The 24,058-nt window shown below is 47.1% G+C and overlaps 1 long non-coding RNA gene across 1 annotated transcript in view; it reads right to left on the bottom strand.

Moving 5' to 3' along the window:
* The window catches only part of LOC144791032 (uncharacterized), a 222,079-nt gene that overhangs the window by 197,648 nt on the left and 373 nt on the right, over positions 1–24,058 (bottom strand). The window lies entirely within an intron of this gene.

Raw genomic sequence — 24,058 nt, 5'->3', positions numbered from 1 at the left:
TCCGGCGTCATGGAGCCGTGCTGTTAGCGTGTGGTGGCAGACCTTGTTGAAGGCTGCTGATAGGTCCAGAAGGATGAGGGCGGCTGTTTCTCCTTTGTCCATAAGGACCCTAATGTCGTCGGTGGCAGCGATGAGGGCGGTCTCGGTGAAGTGATTGCTGCGGAAGCTGGACTGGGATGGGTTCAGGATGTTGTTGTGTTCGAGGTAGCGGGTCAGCTGTCTGTTGACGGGAGCAGGGAGATGGGCCGGAAGTTCTTGAGGTCCTTGGGGTTCGCATTGGGTTTCTTCAGTAGGGCGTTGATTTTGTCGTGCTTCCAGCTCTCAGGGAAGGTTGCTGTCTCGAAGGAAATGTTGATTGTTTTCCGGAGATGGGGTGCGATGGCTGTGCTGGCTTTGTTGAACACGTGGTGAGGGTATGGGTCAGATGGGGATCCAGAGTGGATGGAGTTCATGGTCTTGATGGTGTCTTCGTTGCTGATGTTGGACCAGGTGGTCAGGTGACTGGTGCGAGTGGTGGTTGCCCGGGTGGTGGTCTCGGTGGTGGATGTGGGGGTGGCAGTGTTGAAGCTGTCGTGGATGTCGGTGATCTTGCGGTGTAAGAAGGTGGCCTGTGAGTCGCACAGGTCTTGTGATGGTGGAATGTCGTTGGTGTTGGAGCTGGGGTTGGAGAGTTCTTTCACGATGTTGAAGAGCTCTTTGCTGTTGTGTGCGTTGCTGTTTAGGCGGTTCTTGAAGGAGGTCCTCTTGGCGGTCCTGATAAGTTGGTGGTGTCTGCGGGTGGCGTTCTTGTGGGCTGTGTAGCTGTCTGGTGTTCGGTCGCGGAGCCAGCTCTTCTCCAGCTTCCGACAGGTGCGCTTGGAGGTCCGGAGGTCTTCGGTGAACCATGCGGCTTTCTTGTTCGTGTGATTGGTGGCGGAGGTCTTGAGTGGGGCAAGGGTGTTGATGTAGTCGTTGATCCACTGCTTGAGGTTGATGGTGGCGGTGGCGGGGTGGGTGGGGTCGGCGGGTGGTTCCAGGGCGAGGGTGGTGGTCAGTTGGTCCTCGGTGATCTTGCCCCAGCAGCGGCGTGGCATCTGTTGGGTGCAGTGGTGCGTGGTGGGTTTCCTGAAGCTGAAGTGGACGCATCTGTGGTCTGTTCATTGGGGTGCAGTGGTGTGGTTGAAGGAGACGTGGGGATTTACGGAGAAGATGGGGTCCAGTGTGTGTCCAGCAGCGTGGGTGGGTGTCGTCACGAGCTGTTTGAGTCCGAGGTTGGCGAGGTTGTCGGTCAGGGTGATGGAGTTGGCGTCGTTGTTGTTCTCGATATGAAAGTTCAGGTCCCCGAGGAGGATGTAGTCCGTGGAGGCGAGGGCGTGGGTGCTGATGAGGTCGGCGATGGTGTCGCTGAACTGTGGTCGGGGTCCGGGTGGTCTGTAGTTCAGCCAGGTCTCTGTCAGGAAGGCGATGTCAGGGGTGGTTGAGTCTAGAGTTCGATGGCGTGCTTACGGGCAGAGCGGGTGTTGAGGAGGATGCATCGGAGGTGGTTGGGTTCTCTAGTTGATGGTTTGGCGGGCCGGATGCTGGTGAAGCTGCAGTTCCGGCAGGTGAAGGGCCCTTGGGTGTGATTTGGGGTGGCTCGGTAGCAGGAGTGATCTCGTCCGGGGTTGAGTGCATGGCGGGTGCTGGAATCATAGTGCGGTCTGGTGTTGTGGCGGCTTCAGGGTCCAGGGGTTCTGGCGCTGGGTGCAGTCCAGGCGCGGACAGGCGCAGACGGGCTTGCCTTTGGTGCGCCAGCGGCACGCCCGCTGTGCGCTTCCGCTGCGCATCCACACAAAGGGAGGTGGGAGGGAGGAGCAGCTGGGACGGGGAGAGTCAATCGGGGCAGGGGACGGGGCTGCAGGGACGCAGCGGCGGGAAGAGGGAACAAGCACAACAACATGAAGGAAACAAACGAGCCTTAGGCAAGGCAGCAACAGCAATAAAAACAGAGGCAGTACGGTCACAATGCAAGAGGTCACAGAAAAAAACTGGGGCACAAATACAGCAGTCACAATACAGTAATGGGGGCACAGAATGCGACCAGCAGCTACATACCGAAGGCCCACTGGCCACCAGGGAAGAGGCACAGGTGGTAGCCTGCAGGTGGAGGCAGGCCTCGAACACCCACAGGCACGGAGTCAGCAGTGGGAGCGGGGGCACAGGGGCACAGGCGCAGTCAGGTGGAGCTGCGCGCCGTGGGGAGCGACCTGCCTGAAGACTGGGTCAAGGGTCGCTCTCACTGCCGCACAGCGGCCGCCATAAGAAGGGGAGGTGAAAGGGAGGAGCAGCTGGGAGGAGGGAGAGCCAATGGGGGTGGGGGTCGGGGCCGCAGGGACGCAGCGGTGGGAAGAGGGAACAAGCACAACAACAGGAAGGAAACAAACAAGCCTAAGTTAAGGCAAGGCAGCAACAGCAATAAAAACAGATGCAGTACAGTCACAATGCAAGAGCTCACAGAAAAAAACTGGGGCACAAATAAAGCGGTCACAATACAGTAATGGGGGCACAGAATGCGACCAGCAGCTACATACCCAAGGCCCACTGGCCACCAGGGATGAGGCGCAGGTGGTAGCCTGCGGATGGAGGCGGGCCTCGAACACCAACAGACACGGATTCAGCAGCAGGAGCGGGGACACAGGGGCATGGGCGCAGTCAGGTGGAGCTGCGCTGCGTGGGGAGCGACCTGCCTGAAAACAGGGTCAAGGGTCGCCGATTACAAATGTAAGCCGAAAGAATGTTATAACAATAAGGTATGCATACTCCATATCCTACGTAATACATAATCAATAAATTCCCTCAGTGAAACACTTCATAAAGCATGGGGAGGTGGGGCACCCTTTTTAAATATAAAAGCACCCATACACATTTTCACGTTGGCTGGGAATTTTCTGTGAAAAACACAGTTGATGGACAGAATGTAGAACAATGTCATACACTCACCCCAGTACAAGGATCTGGGCCTAAATCCATCGTTTTTTTGCACTCCACACCACCCTGGGTTAGACACTGGCTATATGCAAATCAGCTCTGACCCTGTGCCTCATGGGAACAGTCCAGTCCGAACTACCAAGCCATGTCTTTCCCAGACCGGAATCAAGCATCCAAGGACCGGTTTCTGGCTATCAGCCTTCATCAGCCTGGATAGCTTGACTCCAGTGGTGTGGAGAGCTTGGGACTCACGTCTGAGCATACCCAGCCCACTCGGGGTGAAAATTGCAAAAAACACAGTTGATGGACAGAATGTAGAACAATGTCATACACTCACCCCAGTACAAGGATCTGGGCCTAAATCCATCGTTTTTTTGCACTCCACACCACCCTGGGTTAGACACTGGCTATATGCAAATCAGCTCTGACCCTGTGCCTCATGGGAACAGTCCAGTCCGAACTACCAAGCCATGTCTTTCCCAGACCGGAATCAAGCATCCAAGGACCGGTTTCTGGCTATCAGCCTTCATCAGCCTGGATAGCTTGACTCCAGTGGTGTGGAGAGCCTGGGACTCACGTCTGAGCATACCCAGCCCACTCGGGGTGAAAATTGCAAAAAACATAGTTGATGGACAGAATGTAGAACAATGTCATACACTCACCCCAGTACAAGTATCTGGGCCTAAATCCATCGTTTTTTTGCACTCCACACCACCCTGGGTTAGACACTGGCTATATGCAAATCAGCTCTGACCCTGTGCCTCATGGGAACAGTCCAGTCCGAACTACCAAGCCATGTCTTTCCCAGACCGGAATCAAGCATCCAAGGACCGGTTTCTGCTATCAGCCTTCATCAGCCTGGATAGCTTGACTCCAGTGGTGTGGAGAGCCTGGGACTCACGTCTGAGCATACCGGGAATTTTCTGTGAGCAAAGCATCTTGTGAGTGTTGCAATAAGGTTCTTTGAAGATAGGTTTCGGAAAGTTTGCTGAAGATTGTATCAACTGACAATGGTGTTCAGTTGTTCTATATGGAGTTTAAAGAGTTTCTCAAGGCCAAGGCATTGAGCATAAAAAGTGTTTGCCATTTAATCCAGAGACTAACATGATGATCCAATGTATTAACAAAATAATCAGTGAAGGTATACAGCTAATTTGAATCAATGGGTTAGACTGGAAAAAGGAATTGTATAATCTCCATGTTGCCTAACATCATTCCCCTCATATTACAAAGGGTTAGACTCCAATCAAGTTGTACAAAGACCATAAACCAAATTTGAAAGTGATTCAAAGAACGATGATGTGGGACAAAAGTTGAGTTAAGGCATCAGCAATCCAAAACTTAAGGAAGACTGGGAAGAGGCAGATGGTGGAAAACATAGGTTTGATGAGACAAATGCTGTGAAACTGGGTGACTGGATTAGTAACTGGATAGATATCATGGCAATGTCATGGTCCAAGTTCAAAGAGAAAGAACACTGTTGAAACTGTTTAACTATGTTTGTAAAGACAAACAATGGCATAATTTGAAGTTTGAGCACAGCAGCAATCCTCGAACAAAGTTCAAAGTATCATAGCATTCAGACTAATGATCGACATGAAGATGGACATATGGCATTAGATGAGGAAGGAATGGCTGTGGTGAGGATATATGGGGTGATTATGATCCTTATCCTACTAAAGAGAAGGTAATTTGAAACAGGTGTACTTATTTAAAAGACTTTAGTTAAAGTTTTATTTGATTTATGTCTCTAGTTATGTTCCTTGCTCTCATGCCCCCTTTTATTCTTTCTTTTTTTCTCTATCTATACCGCTCTATTAAGAAGGGAACAATTGTTTCTGGGGTACAGCGTTTAAGATTGTTGTGTCTGTTTATTGTGAAAAAAGGCAAGATGTGTGGTGTCTCTCAACCTCTTTATGCTTGTCTTGGTCTGTTCCATGAATTCCAAGCAGGGGTGTCATGAATACCCCGCTTTGGCAGCTACAGCGGGGGTGGGGCTCTTTATCAATCAATCAATCAATGGCACTTATAGAGCGCGCTACTTACCCGTAGGGTCTCAAGGCGCTGGGGGGGGGGGGGGGTGCCGCTACTGCTCGAACAGCCAGGTCTTCAGCTTCTTCCTGAAGGAGAGGTGGTCTTGGGTCAGGCGCAGGTCGGGAGGGAGGGAGTTCCAGGTCTTGGCGGCCAGGTAGGAGAAGGACCTTCCTCCTGTTGTCGCTCTTCGGATGCGGGGGATGGCGGCGAGGGCGTGGTTGGCTGATCGGAGGTGGCGTTTTGGAGCGTAGAAGTTGACTCGGCTGTTGAGGTAGCTCGGGCCTTGGTCGTGTAGGGCTTTGTGTGCGTGGGTGAGGAGGCGGAAGGTGATTCTTTTGTTGACGGGGAGCCAGTGAAGGTCTCTCAGAGGTCCGGAGATGTGGCTGGTTCGTGGGATGTCGAGGATGAGTCTGGCTGAGGCGTTCTGGATCCGCTGGAGTCTCTTCTGGAGCTTGGCGGTGGTACCGGCGTAGAGGGCGTTGCCGTAGTCCAGCCGGCTGGTGACGAGGGCCTGGGTGACGGTCTTCCTGGTCTCGGTGGGGATCCACCAGAAGATCTTCCGTAGCATGCGTAGGATGTTGAAGCACGCCGAGGAGACGTTGTTGACTTGCCTGGTCATGGAGAGGGAGGAGTCCAGGATGAAGCCCAGGTTTCGTGCATGGTCTGTCGGTTTGGGTGCGGTGCCCAGGGCGGGAGGCCACCAGGAGTCGTCCCAGGCGGAGGGTGAGGAGCCCAGGATGAGGACCTCCGTCTTGTCCGAGTTCAGTTTCAGGCGGCTGGTCGTCATCCATTTGGCTACCTCTTTCATCCCTTCGTGCAGGTTGGCTCTGGCGGCGGCGGGGTCGTTGGTCAGGGAGAGGATCAGCTGGGTGTCGTCGGCGTAGGAGATTATGCTGAGGTTGTGTTTGCGTACGATGGCCGCGAGGGGGCTCATGTAGACGTTGAAGAGGGTGGGGCTCAGAGATGATCCTTGGGGGACGCCGCAGATGACTTCGGAGGCCTCTGACTTGTACGGTGGTAGGCGGACTCTCTGTGTTCTTCCTTCGAGGAAGGAGATGATCCATTCCAGCGCCTTGTCCTGGATTCCGATGTTGCTGAGGCGCCGTACTAGGGTGCGGTGGCAGACCGTGTCGAATGCCGCGGAGAGGTCTAGGAGGATGAGGGCCGCTGTTTCTCCATTGTCCATCAGGGCTCGGATGTCATCGGTGGCGGCGATGAGGGCGGTCTCGGTGCTGTGGTTGGCTCGGAAGCCGGACTGTGAGGGGTCGAGGGATCCGTTTGTCTCGAGGAAGGCGGCCATCTGCTTGTTGACGGTCTTCTCGATGACTTTGGCTGGGAACGGGAGGAGCGAGATGGGGCGATAATTCTTGAGGTCGGTGGGGTCCGCTGTTGGTTTCTTGAGTAGAGCGCTGAGTTCGGCGTGTTTCCAGCTCTCCGGGAAGATGGTGGTGGCGAAGGATGTGTTGATGATGTCTCGCAGGTGGGGTGCGATTACAGCGTCGGCCTTGTTGAAGACGTGGTGAGGGCAAGGGTCGGTCGGTGATCCGGAGTGGATGGAGTTCATCGTGCGGATGGTGTCTTCGGTGCTGATCGGGGTCCAGGCGTGGAGGGTGGTGGTGGGCGGTGGTTGTTCGGTCCTGGTGTGCGTTGGTTGGTTGTTGAAGCTGTTGTGTATGTCCGCGATCTTGTTGTGGAAATACGAAGCGAGGGAGTTGCAGAGGTCTTGCGATGGGGTGATGTCGTTGTTTCCTGCGCTGGGGTTGGAAAGCTCTTTCACGATGTTGAAGAGTTCCTTGCAGTTGTGTGCGTTGTTGTCCAACCGGTCCTTGAATGCTGTTTTCTTGGCGGCGCGGATCAGCTGGTGGTGTTTCCGGGTGGCAAGTTTGAAGGAGGTCCTGTTGTCCGGTGTCGGTTCCCTTCTCCAGACTTTCTCGAGGGTTCGGCAGTTCTTCTTGGAGCTCTTGAGTTCCTCGGTGAACCATGGGGCCTTCTTGCTGCCGGGTCTGCTGGGCGGGGTCCTCAAAGGGGCGAGTTCGTCCGCGCAGTTGCTGATCCACTTCGTGAGGTTGTCGGCGGCCTGGCTGGGGTTCGTTGAGCTGGCCGGAGGGTGCTGGCTCAGGGAGGTGGCGAGCTGGTGTGCTGTGATCTTGTTCCAGCTTCTGCGGGCGGCCTGTTGCTGGTGGTGGTGGGTCGTCGTTCTCTTGAAGGTGAAGTGGACGCAGCTGTGGTCCGTCCATTGAAGCTCGGTGGCGTGGCTGAAGTCGATGTCTGTGCTGGATGAGAAGACTGCGTCGAGTGTGTGTCCGGCGAGGTGGGTGGGGGTGGATACCAGTTGCTTGAGTCCCAGGTTGGCGAGGTTGTCGAGCAGGGTGCTGGTGTTGCGGTCGTTGTTGTTCTCTAGATGGAAGTTGAGGTCTCCCAGGAGGATGTAGTCAGCGGAGGGGAGGGCGTGCGGGCTGACGAAGTCGGCGATGTCCTCGCTGAATTGTGTGCGTGGTCCAGGGGGTCGGTAGATCAGGGTGCCTCTGAGGGTGGTGTTCGGGTTGGTGTGGATCTGGAAATGCAGGTGTTCGGCGCTGGTCAGGGTGTTGTCGGTGCTGGTCGTGAGATGGATGGTGCTCCTGTGGACGATGGCGATGCCTCCTCCCATCTGGTTGGCGTTTCGGTCCCTCCGGACGATCTTGTAGCCCTCTGGGATAGCGATGGCGATGTCGGGAGCTGAAGAGGTGTTCATCCAGGTCTCCGTGAGGAAGGCGACGTCAGGGGCAGTGGTGTCGAGGAGGTTCCAGAGTTCGATGGCGTGTCTGTGGACGGAGCGGGTGTTGAGCAGGATGCACTTGAGGTGGGTGCTGCTGGTGTTCGACTTGGCGGGTGCTGGTGCGGGGCAGGTCCGGATGCAGGTGAACTTGCAGTCGTGGCAGCTGAAAGGTCCGTGGGTGCGTCGTGGAGTGGCTTGATGGCAATCAGGGAGTCGGCCGGTGTTGAGAGCGGTGAGGGTGGCGGCGGAGTACGTCAGGCGGGTCGGTCGGGATCTTCGAGGTCCAGGGGTTCTGGCGCTGGTCGCGATCCGGTCGCGGACGGGCGCAGACGGGCTTACCTTTGGCGCGCCTTCGGCGCACAATCGGCGCGCCCGCTGCGCGTGACCGCTGCGCGTTCGCACGGTCGCCATTTAAGGCGAAGTGCGCGGGTGGGCGGAGCAGCTGGGAGGCGGGAGCGGGGAGGGTTACAGAAGAGAAAAGGGACGGGGACAAGCGGCTGTGGCGGGAAGGGAGGGCGGCGAGGTAGGCGGACAACAAGGAAGGAGAGCAAAACTCGGGCAAAATGAGATTTAAGCTCAACAGGCACAATTGATCGACAAAACAGGGGAAAAATGAAGTGAAACGCAGTTAAACAGAAGCAGGCACAATTGATTGACAAAACAGGGGAAAATGAAGTGAAACGCAGTTAAACAGAAGCAGGCACAATTGATCGACAAAACAGGGGAAAATGAAGTGAAACGCAGATAAACAAAAGCAGGCACAATTGATCGACAAAACAGGGGAAAACAATCCCCGCAGCGGAGGCAGCCGGCAACCGGCAGACGAGACAGCAGCGAGGCAGGGGCAGGCAGGGGGCACACGCAGCAGCTGGTGGCCGTGCGGCGCGGGGGTGTCCCACAAGTGGGTCACACTCACCTGCGTCGCACGGTCGCCATTTAAGGCCAAGTGCGCGGGTGGGCGGAGCAGCTGGGAGGCGGGAGCGGGGAGGGTTACAGAAGAGAAAAGGGGCGGGGACAAGCGGCTGTGGCGGGAAGGGAGGGCGGAGGGCGGCGAGGTAGGCGGACAACAAGGAAGGAGAGCAAAACTCGGGCAAAATGAGATTTAAGCTCAACAGGCACAATTGATCGACAAAACAGGGGAAAAATGAAGTGAAACGCAGTTAAACAAAGCAGGCCCAATTGATTGACAAAACAGGGGAAAAATGAAGTGAAACGCAGTTAAACAGAAGCAGGCACAATTGATTGACAAAACAGGGGAAAATGAAGTGAAACGCAGTTAAACAGAAGCAGGCACAATTGATCGACAAAACAGGGGAAAATGAAGTGAAACGCAGATAAACAAAAGCAGGCACAATTGATCGACAAAACAGGGGAAAACAATCCCCGCAGCGGAGGCAGCCGGCAACCGGCAGACGAGGCAGCAGCGAGGCAGGGGCAGGCAGGGGGCACACGCAGCAGCTGGTGGCCGTGCGGCGCGGGGGTGTCCCACAAGGCCTTTTCTGTCTGCAGCTTTGCAGGCAAAATCTCATAATTAACACTATGAAGTAATACTGCATCATAGAAGAGCATGAGGGAGCAAGGAAAAACAAAAGATGGGTAAATAGAAAAGGAAAAGAGGGAAGTAATAGTAAATAGAAGGAAGGATGAAAGGAATGAGGGAAGGGAGGAGGGGTGAGTGGGTGGATTCATGAGTGGCATGTTGAATGAGGGAGTAGATGAATGAATGAGCGAAAGAGTGAGTGAATGGATAGGTGGATAGACAGGTGAAAGGAGGGCCTAGTAAAGGAAGGAGAGATGGATGGACAGGTGAAAGGATGGCAGAGTAAAGGGATGGATGGATGAGTGAATGATTAAATGAATAGGTGGGTGGACCAGTGAAAGGATGGCAGAAAAAAGAGATGGATGGATAAATTAAATGGAAATGTGAAAGGATGGCAAAGCAAATGGATGAGATGATAGATGGATGGATGGATGGATGGAGGGAGGGAGGGGTGATTAAATTAATCAGTAGGTGGTGGACAGGTGAAGGAATGGTAGAGTAAAGGGATGGATCAATAGGTGGATGAGAATGTGAAAGGATAGCAGAATAAAGGGATGGATGGATGGTTGGATCGGTGGGTGGATGGATTGGTGGGTAGATGGATGGATAGTAGATGGATTGATGGAATGGGAAAAGATTGAATGATGGCTGAAACAATGAATTGATGTAAGAATGTAAAGGTGAAATAGTGGACATCAACTGGTGGATGGGAAGTTGAAAGAATGAATGGATAGATCCTTGGATGGAAGTGACAGGGGATCTCATCTACGAAGGGGTTGGCTCACTTGCATCTTTTGCTTTGTGCCATCAGATCTTTTATTTCATAATGGAGGGTACTTTACATTTCTGGTTATTTTCTGGATTCTAATATCCTTAATGAAATTACAATGTTCTAGAATGCTTATACACCTGATTGTTCTGCAGTTGGCAGATACCTTGGAGTTGGCTCTGGGTGAGGTGGTTATAAAGCTGTGCTTTACTTCTTCAACCATAACCGTTGCTTCATTACGGGTAGATTAACACAAACAAACTTTCAAAGTTTGAGTTTGTTAGTGATAAACAAACTATCTGGGGCTCTGACTGCAAGTTTGGTGACAAGACTTCTGCCAAACTCTATATGAATCACCTAATTTTTATGTTGAAGCATCGTCTTCACTATTTGAAGAATTTGCACAGCAAGCTATGTCCTTAAAAGTATTTTCACTCTATCAGTCATGAAAGGAGTTGTCATATTATATCCCCTAGTAAGCAGGGTACTTAGGATGTAGTTTCGCAAGAACTTAGAGTTAAGAAATTAGATAATGAAAGACTTGGTTTACTTTAACCCCATAATATGAGCTGAAAAGGGTGATCATTTCCCCAAGATATAACTAAACACTTGCAAAAGCATGTGTTGGAAAAACACTTTAGTGCCTCAATTTGGGAAGCTTCTATCAATCCATCTGAAAAATGCGCAAATTGTATGGAATGATTATAGATACTGTGTTGGCATATTCCATATTAACTAGTATACTAAGAAAGCAGCCCAGTTTCTAAATGATGTATTCTGATTACAATGGGCACAGTTCCATCATTCGGAAGCATCATTTATATACACTTTCCTAAGCCTCTACACCCTTTACTATTCTAGGCCTAGATCAATTTTCTAATTTTCCTTTGCACTCTTCCAGCACGACTAATGTGCATCGGACCTAATTCACATCCAGAGCATTCCAGAATAAACCCTTGGAATGTTCTTAACAGGGTACACTGGGGTGTTCAGAGACCCAATTAGCAGGAATAATCAATTATGTAAACAGATGCCAAGGACATGAGTAATTTGTGCTCTGCACTAACATCAGTCCTTCAGATCCAGTCGCACCATAAACAAAATGCTAAAATCATTGACACTGTCCTCAAAGCAATTTGCTAACTGCATCCCATTATTATTCCCATGAAAATGTTGGAATCAAAAGTGAGACAAAGGATTTGTACTTTCTCACAAATAAAAGGAAGAGTAAGAAAGATGCTCTGATCAACATTAAACAATAATGAAACTTATTGCATTGTTAATAAATAAGGTATACCATGTTTAGAACTAAATGTAATTTTTGGTAAGGTAGTGACACTAAAAGTAGACTTCTAATAAACACATTAATATTAAAATTAATATTGATTGAGTCATCAAAAGATGATCAGTGAATACATAATATTAGTCACTACAAGTATCAACTATCGTTTGCAAAGATCTGAATTGTCAATGAAAAAATCATATATAGATAGTTTTCTTTCACAATTGGTTTAGCAGTTTCTTGGTAATGATGTAAGTGAAATTAAAATTGTGAGCATAATCCTCACTTCAATACAATTAGTGGCCACGCCAATAGGTCTGGTGTTGACTGCTGGCCTTTTGGCTTTGTCAATGCTTGTTGTGTTATTCCATTGTTTTTGCAAAACTTTATTGATTGAGGAGCTATCTGACCATCGGCAATCTAAAAAAAAAGAATTAGAAATGCAAAAATATTTATTTGGTCTCAAAATGCCCACATTGCCATTGTAAATCTTGACACTGATGGAACTAATTTGTATGTGGATGTGTGCCTTGTGAAAGGGTGGGATCTCATCACTCAATTGCGGAAGTGGGCTGGTTAATTTCTCCATACCTCCATGCTGTATGCTGCAAAGACCAAGGATGTGAGGGCTGGCTGAAAGTCCATATATATATGTGTAGCATAAATATAATTTGTGACAACAAAAAGCCTTCGCTAACACCAGACATAAAAAAGGAGAATACTTGCTTCAGATGAATTTCTGGTGGTTTATATCAGCTAGTTTGAATGCAATTATATTTAGAGGCTAATGATATTATGAAAGAGAGTAATTTTGTTTCTATTTGTCATAAAGCTTAGAAAATACATTTGATTGAATTAAATTGTAATTTCTAGACTCTGCTTTCCAAGATGTTGGATTAATGTGCAAATTGTTCAGGTAATAATCTTATCATTCACTGAATCAGATATTGTCAATAATTGGCTGGAATTCGCAAGTAATAAAGCAGGTAGAGAACAGCATCAGGACCATCCACTATCCTTTTCTGGTAGTTTTTATAGAGCTCCTTGGAGTACATAGAGTGAAGTCAGAATACTAGGATGAAAAACTGTGAAGCAAATTACATAATCTTATGCAGCAAACATTCTAAATATTGTTTGGGAGCCTGAAGTATCTCTTCCTGAATAATTGAGTGTTATAGCGAAATTGAAGTCTCCCATTGGATGTAAAATAGATATAAGCAAGAGGAAAAAATGGGGACTTCCATTTGGAGATTATTATTGCCAAAATTTAAGTAAAATATTTGAAAACAGAAAAACAAAACAATATGAAGAAAACTCTTAATGATTAGGCCTAAAGAATGGGAAGCTCAATCGGAGGAAAAAGGCTTTAGTCTGACTAAATAGCAAATTTATCACAGAGCAGCATCTTTTTGATAAACTTTAATCTGATTTAGAACTAATAAAGAGGATAGACCAGCATTACTTTAGCTTGAAGATGACCTTAAAGAACCCATCCACCTTTCTTATATATTAAATTTGAAATGTAAAGACGGTTATAGAGTGTTATCCCTTAAACAAAACAATCAAGTGAGATCTAGAATAACATTTGTGATACTTTAGGTGTTTATATTTTTAATTCTGAGGGTGGCATCTATTATGATTCTAACAAAAAAGTCACTAGGAAAGTATTGATGTAGAATATCTGGATTTTTAATTATATTTTCAAGGTTAGGCAGAACGTGAATATTCTCTTTCTAAAGTAAAAACGTGAATATAATCTAACTTAGGATATCAAATGTTCCGTACAGTTCAGTCATGACAACTCTACCTCAAGTGTTAGATGACAATTGGAGAAACAAAATAGATGCATTTGAGAGTTTGATCTGGTATTCTAAATTTGGAAAGCAGGGTTTGACAGGAGTAGCCTTATTTTGTAGAATGATACACAGATAGCACAATACCTAACCACAGCAGGTAATTTGCAAACTCCTGAGAAATTCTCATTTTGCAAAAGGCTGTTTGTTGAGAGAAGTGCTGTTATGGGCCAGAAATTGACCCATGTGGATGGAAAAGCAACACTTAAACATAACACGAAACTTTGGACCAGAGACATTAGTAAATAAGCTGTGATATATTACTCTGGGTACTTTTAAACAGATATGGTGTTCGTTTTTAGTAGTTGTTGCTGCTGGCAGTATCATAAGTAACTGTTCCTTCTGTGATATGCTTATTGATTGTATTGATGTTGTGGGGATTTTAAGTGACTGATGGGTGTTGTGTGTTGTATTTCGTGTTTTATTTATTCTTTGTTTAGCGTTATGTCATATGTTATGTGTGCTATGTTGTTTGTTGCTTATAGATACATGTATGGAGAATGACTTGTCATGTCATATTTTAGTACACTATTAAAGTTTAAGGGCCTCACTACTATGTCGGGCGGACAACACCGTTGCGGAATTGGGACCGACCGACAGTATTATGTGCAACCACACATGGCGCGGTCACACACACCCATTCCTCTGTGGGAACTTGTGCTTCGGTTGGAAATGGGAGGCATCGCAAGCTCCCGTAGAGAAATGGGAGTTTTTGTTAATTCCTGCACCGTGTGGCAGACTCCACACAGTGCCTGTCAATCGGTGCAGGGATTGACAGGGGGGCACCTTAGGTCCTCCCCTGGCCCCCAACTGGAGGCTACTGTTTCAAGGGGCCCAGATAGCGGCCCCAAAAGTTGCTTTCTGATAGGCTTTTCATGTCAGGCACAACATGAAAAACCTGTGGGAAACTGACATCCTTTTCCCGACTGCAGAAACGTGCTGGTTCCGACTGTCCGGCAAGCTCCTTGAGCCTGTCTGAAACTAGCCAGATTGACCAGCTGGTTTCAAATCTGGCAGCCTTCATTGTAATAAGGCTGTCGTGTTTGAAACCTTGGATGTGGTCTGAAAGCCTCTGACCAGTGGTCGGAGGCTTTCAGACCAACATCCAAATCAGCCCCTAAGGGTTAGAAAATGAGAAAAAAAGAATATTAGACATCAAATAGGATGATGAAAAGTTTAAAGAGAAAGTTTATTAAAAGTAAGTGAAAACACAGGTAATAATGCAATACAATGTGAAGTAAACATACAATGAGATCGCAAAGTTGAAGGCAATTGTTGTAGAAAAAGGAATGTACAGGGGTGAGGAACAATAATTAATTTAATTAATTTAATAAACCTTCACTATGAATAAGGGGAAAGTCAGAGAGGTTGAAGAACTTGTTGAAGAGGTGTACGTGTAAAAGATCATGTAAAACCTGGTAACTGGAGACCATAAAATTAAGCGTTTCCCAGGGACACAGGATGCACATATGCCACATCCAAGCTATGATTATGGCAAACAGCATACCACCATGCCTGAAAAGATAAATTGGTGAAATCCTTCTAATTTTTGGTAATCTGCTGAAATGCAACTGCTAATAATAAGTCCAATATTTTTTACATTAAATGAATGAACATTCCAAATATCAGATAAACTACTTAAGAATATGTGAATGATCGAAAAAGGGGCAGTGGAATGAAAGTTTAAATTAATCTGAGTCCAAACTTTCTTCCCGACGTCATGAACAAAGGGACAGGTGATAAGTAAGTGATTTAAATCAGAATGGTTTGAAGAGCATGTCCAACATGTATCAGGAAGCTCTGGGAGCATTGCCATAAGAGAAAGGAGAAGTCTGTTATACATAAAGAAATAAGTTTGTGTAGTATTGGCTGCCCTAGAGGACTTCCTAATCGTGATCCCCATTTTCACCCAAAAGAAAATAGACCACTCTATTCCTAAATCATGTTCCCAAGATAACTCTGTGCTAGATGTACCCCTATATGAAGTGGAGGTATGCAAATAGGAATAAATACATGATGCTTTGGGATTGGGGAACAAAAGGGTATGCAGTCTATTGGCAGGGGCTGAAGCAGGGAAAAAGTGAGATTGAAAGTGGGTGTTAGCAGTGAAAAGAGCTTGGTGCAAGAGTTGACATTTAGGATAAAAATAGGAGGGGAGGTTAAAAAGGAGATGGCTGGTGAAAATGGTATGAGAATTTTCCAATAAAAAAACTGATGAACCCAGATTAAGCCCCGTCACCTCCAGGAATTCCAATAAATTGGTTTATTATAATTTATGATTAATTTATTATGCCAAATGGTGCAATGAAGAAAATTACTTAGATCTATGGGAGCATAAGAAGATACAGACTCCAGCAACTTACATGAGTATTCAAATATAGGGGTGGGAAGTGTGACTTACGTGTAAAAGATACGTTTTCATGAAAAGAAAAAGGCAAAAGAAGGTATTGTTCAAGGTCGACCCACAGTGGACACTACGTTGGAGAATCTGAAAGCCGATAAAAAGATTGGTGAAGTAAAAAAGCCTTATGGTACTTATAGAAATCAGGGAAATTTGGATGCATTAGTTTTAGCAGTGAAATGCAAGGTATTTTATTATTCCAAAGGAAAAAGGGCACTTAATTGATCTTTTTGAATGATTTAGGAGGTGTAGGTAGTGTATATTAGGAATGGTATATAATATAATGGGAACCAACATCATTTTAGCCATATCAAGGTGGCCCCACCAAGAGAGGTATGAGGGGTGCCACCTATTAGCTAGAGTAGTTTGCTTGGAAACACATTTTTCTATGTTCTAGGAGATTTCATTTTTGAGTGAAAGTGTAAACCACAAACAAGAATATTTTATATGATTCCATAAAACATAAGAAGCTAAAAATCATGCTTGAAAGTATATTTAGTTAAGGGCAAGATCTCACATTTATCCTTAGTATGCTTATAACTGGATACTGACCCGTATTCTGCCACTTTACATTAAAAACTGGGACTGAACGTTGAGGCTGCGAAAGAACTAATAATACGGTGCTGATTGGAAATTGTTGTGTAGGTGTAAGCTAATTGCGTCCTGAGGCGGAAAGCCGGGACTTTGCTAAAAATTACTGTGCTGATTTTATGTTCGTCGCATTTTAATGATAATTGCACATTTAGCCTGAGTCACAGAATTAATTGCTTCTGACCTGCCTTTACACCGCCGCACCTTTAGCGGTTACATAGCTCCCCAAAATCGGAACTTTGTCAGTGAGTTCAGGGCTGTTCGAGTTGACAACCTTTGCCTGACTCTACCTCCAGCAGCCGATTGGACGCTGCCTGGGGGGGCGCCATCTTGGGTGAGGAGCTGGGTCAGGGACACCAGTTGAGCGCTAGGCCCCTCCCACCCTCCCGCCCTCGGAAACTACAAAAAGCCCTCTCTCCCTCACCTCAGTTGATTGGAAATTGTTGTGTAGGTGTAAGCTAATTGCGTCCTGAGGCGGAAAGCCGGGACTTTGCTAAAAATTACTGTGCTGATTTTATGTTCGTCGCATTTTAATGATAATTGCACATTTAGCCTGAGTCACAGAATTAATTGCTTCTGACCTGCCTTTACACCGCCGCACCTTTAGCGGTTACATAGCTCCCCAAAATCGGAACTTTGTCAGTGAGTTCAGGGCTGTTCGAGTTGACAACCTTTGCCTGACTCTACCTCCAGCAGCCGATTGGACGCTGCCTGGGGGGGCGCCATCTTGGGTGAGGAGCTGGGTCAGGGACACCAGTTGAGCGCTAGGCCCCTCCCACCCTCCCGCCCTCGGAAACTACAAAAAGCCCTCTCTCCCTCACCTCAGTTGATTGGAAATTGTTGTGTAGGTGTAAGCTAATTGCGTCCTGAGGCGGAAAGCCGGGACTTTGCTTAAAATTACTGTGCTGACTTTATGTTCATCGCATTTTAATGATAATTGCACATTTAGCCTGAGTCACAGAATTAATTGCTTCTGACCTGCCTTTACACCGCCGCACCTTTAGCGGTTACATAGCTCCCCAAAATCGGAACTTTGTCAGTGAGTTCAGGGCTGTTCGAGTTGACAACCTTTGCCTGACTCTACCTCCAGCAGCCGATTGGACGCTGCCTGGGGGGGCGCCATCTTGGGTGAGGAGCTGGGTCAGGGACACCAGTTGAGCGCTAGGCCCCTCCCACCCTCCCGCCCTCGGAAACTACAAAAAGCCCTCTCTCCCTCACCTCAGTTGATTGGAAATTGTTGTGTAGGTGTAAGCTAATTGCGTCCTGAGGCGGAAAGCCGGGACTTTGCTAAAAATTACTGTGCTGATTTTATGTTCGTCGCATTTTAATGATAATTGCACATTTAGCCTGAGTCACAGAATTAATTGCTTCTGACCTGCCTTTACACCGCCGCACCTTTAGCGGTTACATAGCTCCCCAAAATCGGAACTTTGTCAGTGAGTTCAGGGCTGTTCGAGTTGACAACCTTTGCCTGACTCTACCTCCAGCAGCCGATTGGACGCTGCCTGGGGGGGCGCCATCTTGGGTGAGGAGCTGGGTCAGGGACACCAGTTGAGCGCTAGGCCCCTCCCACCCTCCCGCCCTCGGAAACTACAAAAGCCCTCTCTCCCTCACCTCAGTTGATTGGAAATTGTTGTGTAGGTGTAAGCTAATTGCGTCCTGAGGCGGAAAGCCGGGACTTTGCTAAAAATTACTGTGCTGATTTTATGTTCGTCGCATTTTAATGATAATTGCACATTTAGCCTGAGTCACAGAATTAATTGCTTCTGACCTGCCTTTACACCGCCGCACCTTTAGCGGTTACATAGCTCCCCAAAATCGGAACTTTGTCAGTGAGTTCAGGGCTGTTCGAGTTGACAACCTTTGCCTGACTCTACCTCCAGCAGCCGATTGGACGCTGCCTGGGGGGGCGCCATCTTGGGTGAGGAGCTGAGTCAGGGACACCAGTTGAGCGCTAGGCCCCTCCCACCCTCCCGCCCTCGAACACTACAAAATGGAGCTCATACCCCCCGAGACGGAGCGGACGGGCGCAGCGGGCGCGCCGGCGGCGCGCCGAAGGCGCGCCAAAGGCAAGCCCGTCTTCGCCCGTCCGCGCCCGCCCGGGCCCAGGGGCCAGGAATCCTGGCCACCTCACCACCTACTCAGCAACAGCCCTTAGGGAACTGCAGTACCCTACTCCTCCGGTACCGCCAGGTGTGTCTGAACGGTCCGCACTTTTAGGCATCTCCAAATATTCACCAAGTCCTCATACCGGACCTGACTACAGTATCAGCCACTCCCACTCTCATGCACCTCCACAGGCGTCAAGCACTGATACACATCTCCGAGTATTCTATCTTAACACTCGCTCCATGGTGAAACACCAGCTTGATCTATTCCTTTTGCTCACCACGGATAGACCTGACGTATTGCTACTCACCGAGACCTGGCTCACTCCGGACTCTCATCCTGACATCTTAGCTGCACTACCCCCTGACTATTATATCCTCAATGTCAATCGCCCTCTGAACCGCCCTGGAGGCGGAGTAGCGGCTATTATTCACAAAAAATTCAGATTTCTCACCTCCGCTTCACTCACCCTACCCGGGACAGATAATTTAGTCATCAGTCTGGATACCGGAGGTGGCGCCCTTGCAATTGTACTACTTTATCGTCCCCCCTTGTCGATGCCATCTTTCCCTCTATCCTTGAGTGAACAGGTGGCTGACCTGCTTACGCACAACTCAAGAATCGCCATATTCGGCGATTTCAATTATTGGTACGACAACGACCTTGCAGGGCCTCATGCCACAGAACTCTTTGAAACTCTGACCTGCCTGAACCTTACACAACACATCTCCTCACCTACCCACTCCAAAGGCCATATTCTTGATCACGTCTGGACCCACAATCTCGCCTTGTCCCGCCCTAACATTTCTCCCTGCCTCTGGTCAGACCATCACCTGATAGAGGTTACTATTACCATTACAGCGAGCATTAAGGCCCCTACCCTTCCTGGCGGACAATGTCGCAAATGGAACTCTTATGATTCCCAGGGGTATCTCGACTTTGCAGGTAACACCTGTCCCACCATCAACCTAGCATCCGGTATCGACTCTATGGAAGGTGTAATTACCACCTGGCTGCAAGCGGCCAGTGACAAATTTGCCCCTCTCACTAGATTTGCTCACACAAGGTGTGGCAATTCCCATCGCTGGTTCTCTGAGGAACTTAAAATACAAAAATTGAAACTACGCCAGCTTGAACGCAAATGGAGACGGGGTTACTCTACGGAGGACCGTGCTGAGTATGTGAAGGCCCGTTATGAATATAAAAGTGCCATCATTAAAGCTAAGACCTCACATATCTCTGAAAGAATCAACTCAGCCTCTAATAAATCCAAAGAAATCTTTAAAATCATGAATGATTTCTCCTCTGATCAAAGAATCCTCCCCTCCCAGGCTCCAACCCAAGACACTTGCAATGCGCTCAATACTTATTTTATTCAGAAAATCGTTGACATCAAGAACGCCATCTCCCCCTCCACTCCCTTTACTCCCTCAGACTCCTCCCCTCTCAATCCCTATACCTTCACTCAGTTCCCAGCTATTACTCCCAGTACCCTTACTGAGCTCACAACCCGTATTAAATCAGGTTCTCCCAAGGACTGTTGTCCCCCCCCGGTCCTCAGGGCAGTTTTCTCAGCTCTACCGGACAGCATACTCCCCCTCCTGAACACCTCCCTAAGTACTGGCACGGTCCCCTCTGCGTTTAAACAGGCCATATTGGTTCCCCTCCTAAAAAAAGCCGGAGCCGACCCTGCCAATCCTGCTAACTACAGGCCTATCTCCCTTTTACCCTATTCTTCCAAACTGTTGGAGGCCCATGTGACTACTTGTCTATCGGCATTTATAGAAAGCTCTGACTTCCTGGTACCTAACCAGGCAGGCTTTAGGCCAGCCCATTCTACCGAGGCAGTTATCTTAAAAGTCATCGATACTCTTCGGGGGAATGCTGACAGAGGGTCCCCACAGGCACTTGTCCTTTTGGATCTCTCGGCCGCGTTCGACACGGTGGACCATGACATTCTTCTCCACCGTGTCGGACAAGCAGGCATCCAGGGCCCTGCACAGGATTGGATCAAGTCCTTCCTTTCTGGCAGAGTGCAAACTGTCCATCTAGGCCCCTTCACTGCGACCCAGGTATCCACCACCTGTGGAGTCCCCCAGGGATCCTCCCTTTCACCCCTCCTTTTTAATTTATACCTCCGCCCGCTAATTCATTCACTCAGTAACTGGAACTGCACTGTTCTCAACTACGCAGATGATATGCAGATCATCTTTCCCTTAGACACCCCGGATGCCGCATCTAACTTCCAGGCAGTAATGCTGCACATCCAACAATGGATGATTTCTAACCAGCTTAAATTAAATCCGGAAAAAACGGAACTTATCCTGCCTGGTACCAGCTCAGCACACTGGGGACCTCAATTCTGGCCAGCTGAGCTGGGCACTGCCCCTATTCCGTCGAGTGCAGTAAAAAGCCTAGGTGTCACCATTGACAGGGACCTCACTCTCAAAACCCACGTCGGAGCTATCATCTCTGCTAGCATGTTCCAGCTACGTAAAATCCGAAAGATCTCTCACCTGCTTTCCCACGAGGCCTTGGTTCAAATCGTCATTTCCCTCGTCCTTTCCCGCCTCGACTTCTCCAACTCCCTCTTCTGGGGCCTATCCAGGTCCCTGCTGCACCGCCTCCAGATGGTGCAGAACCAGGCAGCAAGACTCATTTGTAAAGTCCCCAAATGGCAATCGGCTAGACCCCTCCTGGCCAAGCTGCACTGGCTGCCCATCGAACAAAGGGCTGCCTTCAAAATTGGATGCCTAATCTATAAAGCCCGGCATACCAAATGCCCGGCCTTTCTGAAATCCCTCATTAACCCACACTGCCCCATTCGCAATCTCCGCTCTGCCCATCTTCACCTTCTCACCGTTCCAGCGATCAAGTTAAAAAAACAGGGTGGCCGGAGATTTAGTTTCCTGGCACCCAAGCTGTGGAACTCCATTCCCCTACACATCAAAACCTCTGACACCTTGCTGAGCTTTAGAAAGAGCCTAAAGACCTGGCTCTTCTCGAACTCCCATTAGCTCTCAGTTCTACCTCAATTCCAACCTCAGCGCCAGGAAACCTCCGGTGTCAGTGCGCTCTATAAATTTAGCCTAACATTAACATTAACATTAATTTAATTTGATGACTATTACAGGCAAAGCCATGAATATCTTGATTTTTACGTATTTTAGATACAGAAGGTTCCAATGCCAAATTAAAAAGAAAAGGTGATAGAGGACATCCCTGATGAAAGCCTCTGCATAAAGTAAAATATGAAGAGGTAAGGCTATTAACAATAATGGCTGATGCTGGGGCTAAATAAAGGAGGGTAATGAGAGAAATAAACTTTGGTCTAAATCCAAACCATTTAAGCATATGAAAAATAAAAGGCCAATAAACTTGATCAAACACCTTCTCTGCATCTAGGACAATAGCTGCAATAGACTCAGACAAACATGCAGATTTTGTTAGGATGTTAGAAAAGAGGTGGGTATTATCCAAAATATATCAGCCCTTACCAAGGGCTGATTGTTACTTACCAAGTAATTTAGAAAGATATTATTCCAAGCGTAAAGCCAGAACTTTAGAAAAAATCATATAATCAATATTGACTAGGGAAATAGTCTGTAATTCTTGCAATAATGAGGATCCTTTCCTTCTTTAACTAGATAGCAAATCAGAGCATCCAGAAAAAAACTAGAAGAATTATGTGAATGCAAATAAGAGGTGAGAAGAGCATATCATTTTTGAAGACGTAACTGACCGAAGTGGGTAAAACATTCAACTGTAAATTCATCTGGACCAGGGGTCTTATCCCTATGAAGTATGTTCCGTGTATTTTGAAGTTCTAGTTGTGTTACATCAGACTCTAGGGACACACAATCCAAGTGAGTATCAGAAGGTTGTGGGCGAGCAGAGAGATATTGAATGATGTTAGAATTAGAAGGTAAGTCATCTGGCACATACAATGATTTATAAAATTGGACAAACTCATCTAAGATTTCAGAGTCTCTGTATTTTGGAATCTGCTGGTCATCTATGATTGAGTCAATTTTAAGTTTATATAGTTTGCTAACAATTTGCCTGATTTGTTTTGACCACCATAGAATTTAGCACTGGATTTTAATAGATCAATTGACAAATTGTCCTTACATAGCTTATTAAATTGAAGTTTAGTACTAATAAGCTCAGACAAACACTCTTTCAACTTAGATATAAAATAGGAATGCTCCAACCTTTTATTGTTTGCCAGAATTTCCATGGTGGAAGTGCATAATGTTTTATGCTTCCTAGAGACATAGCCAATAACGAAATCACGCACTGCAGCCTTAAATGAATCCCAAATGATGTCAAAAGATAAAATGTCTGTCTGATTGAGAAACAAATACACATGAAAAAAAGAAAAAGATTAGGAAAAGTCAGGATCTAAAAGAAGCGAATTGTTGAAACAACTGCATTTTGGCGAATCAGATCTAGGAAAGATATTTAGGGCCATATGTATCAAGCAAAATTGAATTTGTCGGCATTTGCGAATGGCATTTTGCCAAATGGTATGTATTAAGGCAAAATAAGGAATCACACAATTTGCGATTCCTTATTTTGCGATTGCATTTAAGGAATCGCAAATTTTGCGATTACTTAAATGCAATGTAAGAAGCACCAAAAAAGTGCAATTTGGCCTTAAGGAATCGCAAATTACCACCAACTTCAAGTTGGTGGTAATTTGCGATTTCTTTGAAAATTGCACTTTTTTGCATTTTTCAAAGTGCAGTGTAAAGCACATACATGCCCTTAGGGCATGTATGTGCGCCACATGTGCACCCATGCTTATTTCAGGGGTGCAACAGGGTGTCCTTTTGACACCCCTGCACCCTGGAAATTGCATTCTCAATTTGCGATTCGCTAATTGCTAATCTCAAATTGAGAATGTCTTCCCAGTCATTCCTATGGGCCTCTAGGCCCATAGGAATGAATGGGGAGGCATTCCTTAATTGCGAATAGCAATTTGCTATTCACAATTAAGGAATATGTAGGATTCGCAAAATTTATTGCAAATCCTACATACATAGCATTTTGCGATTCTCAAATAGCGATTCGCAAAAAAATCGCTAATGAGAATCGCAAAATGACTTTTTAATACCTATGGCCCTTAATTATATAGATACAGGGGCATGGTCTGAGACTAATATGGAACCTATAGTTGCAGTATACAAGGACTGGGAAATATGGTGAGAAATACAAATATAATCTATTCAGGATTGGGTGTGATGCACCGGTGACAAATAGGTATTTTCTCTCAAAATGGGATTACAAAGCCTCCATGCATCAATTAAATTTCTCTGTTTAAGGGTATTAACAAAACCTTTTGAGCTTTGTTGGAGATGTATGCGTCCATGGAATTCCAATCAATGAAATGGTCTACAATTTGATTACAATCACTCACAAGAATAAAATGATCATCAGGATAATGTATGAGTTTTTGAGCGAGGTTAGGCCAAAACGAACAGTCAGCAGTAGCAGGGCCATATACATTGAACAAAGAAATTGGTACTTTGTCAATTAGATGCTTAGTGAATAACCATCTACCTTTATCATCAGACTCCTGAGAGAGTAACTGAGCACCAAGTGATCTATGACAGAGAGTTATGACTTCATCTCCCCAACCTCTTTTTGATTTTAAAGATTCACTTCCTGTAAGATGTGATTCTTAAATGAGCGCTATATTAGCCCTAAGCTTTAACAAATGAATTAAAACATGTTGCCAACTTAATTCGGGAATTTAAACCAATGGCATTC

Source organism: Lissotriton helveticus, chromosome 11 (genome assembly GCF_964261635.1).
Source record: "Lissotriton helveticus chromosome 11, aLisHel1.1, whole genome shotgun sequence".
In the NCBI taxonomy this organism is placed as follows: Eukaryota; Metazoa; Chordata; class Amphibia; order Caudata; family Salamandridae; genus Lissotriton; species Lissotriton helveticus.
Note: the sequence above shows the minus strand (reverse complement) of the source record. Positions and strands in the feature narration are given on the sequence as shown.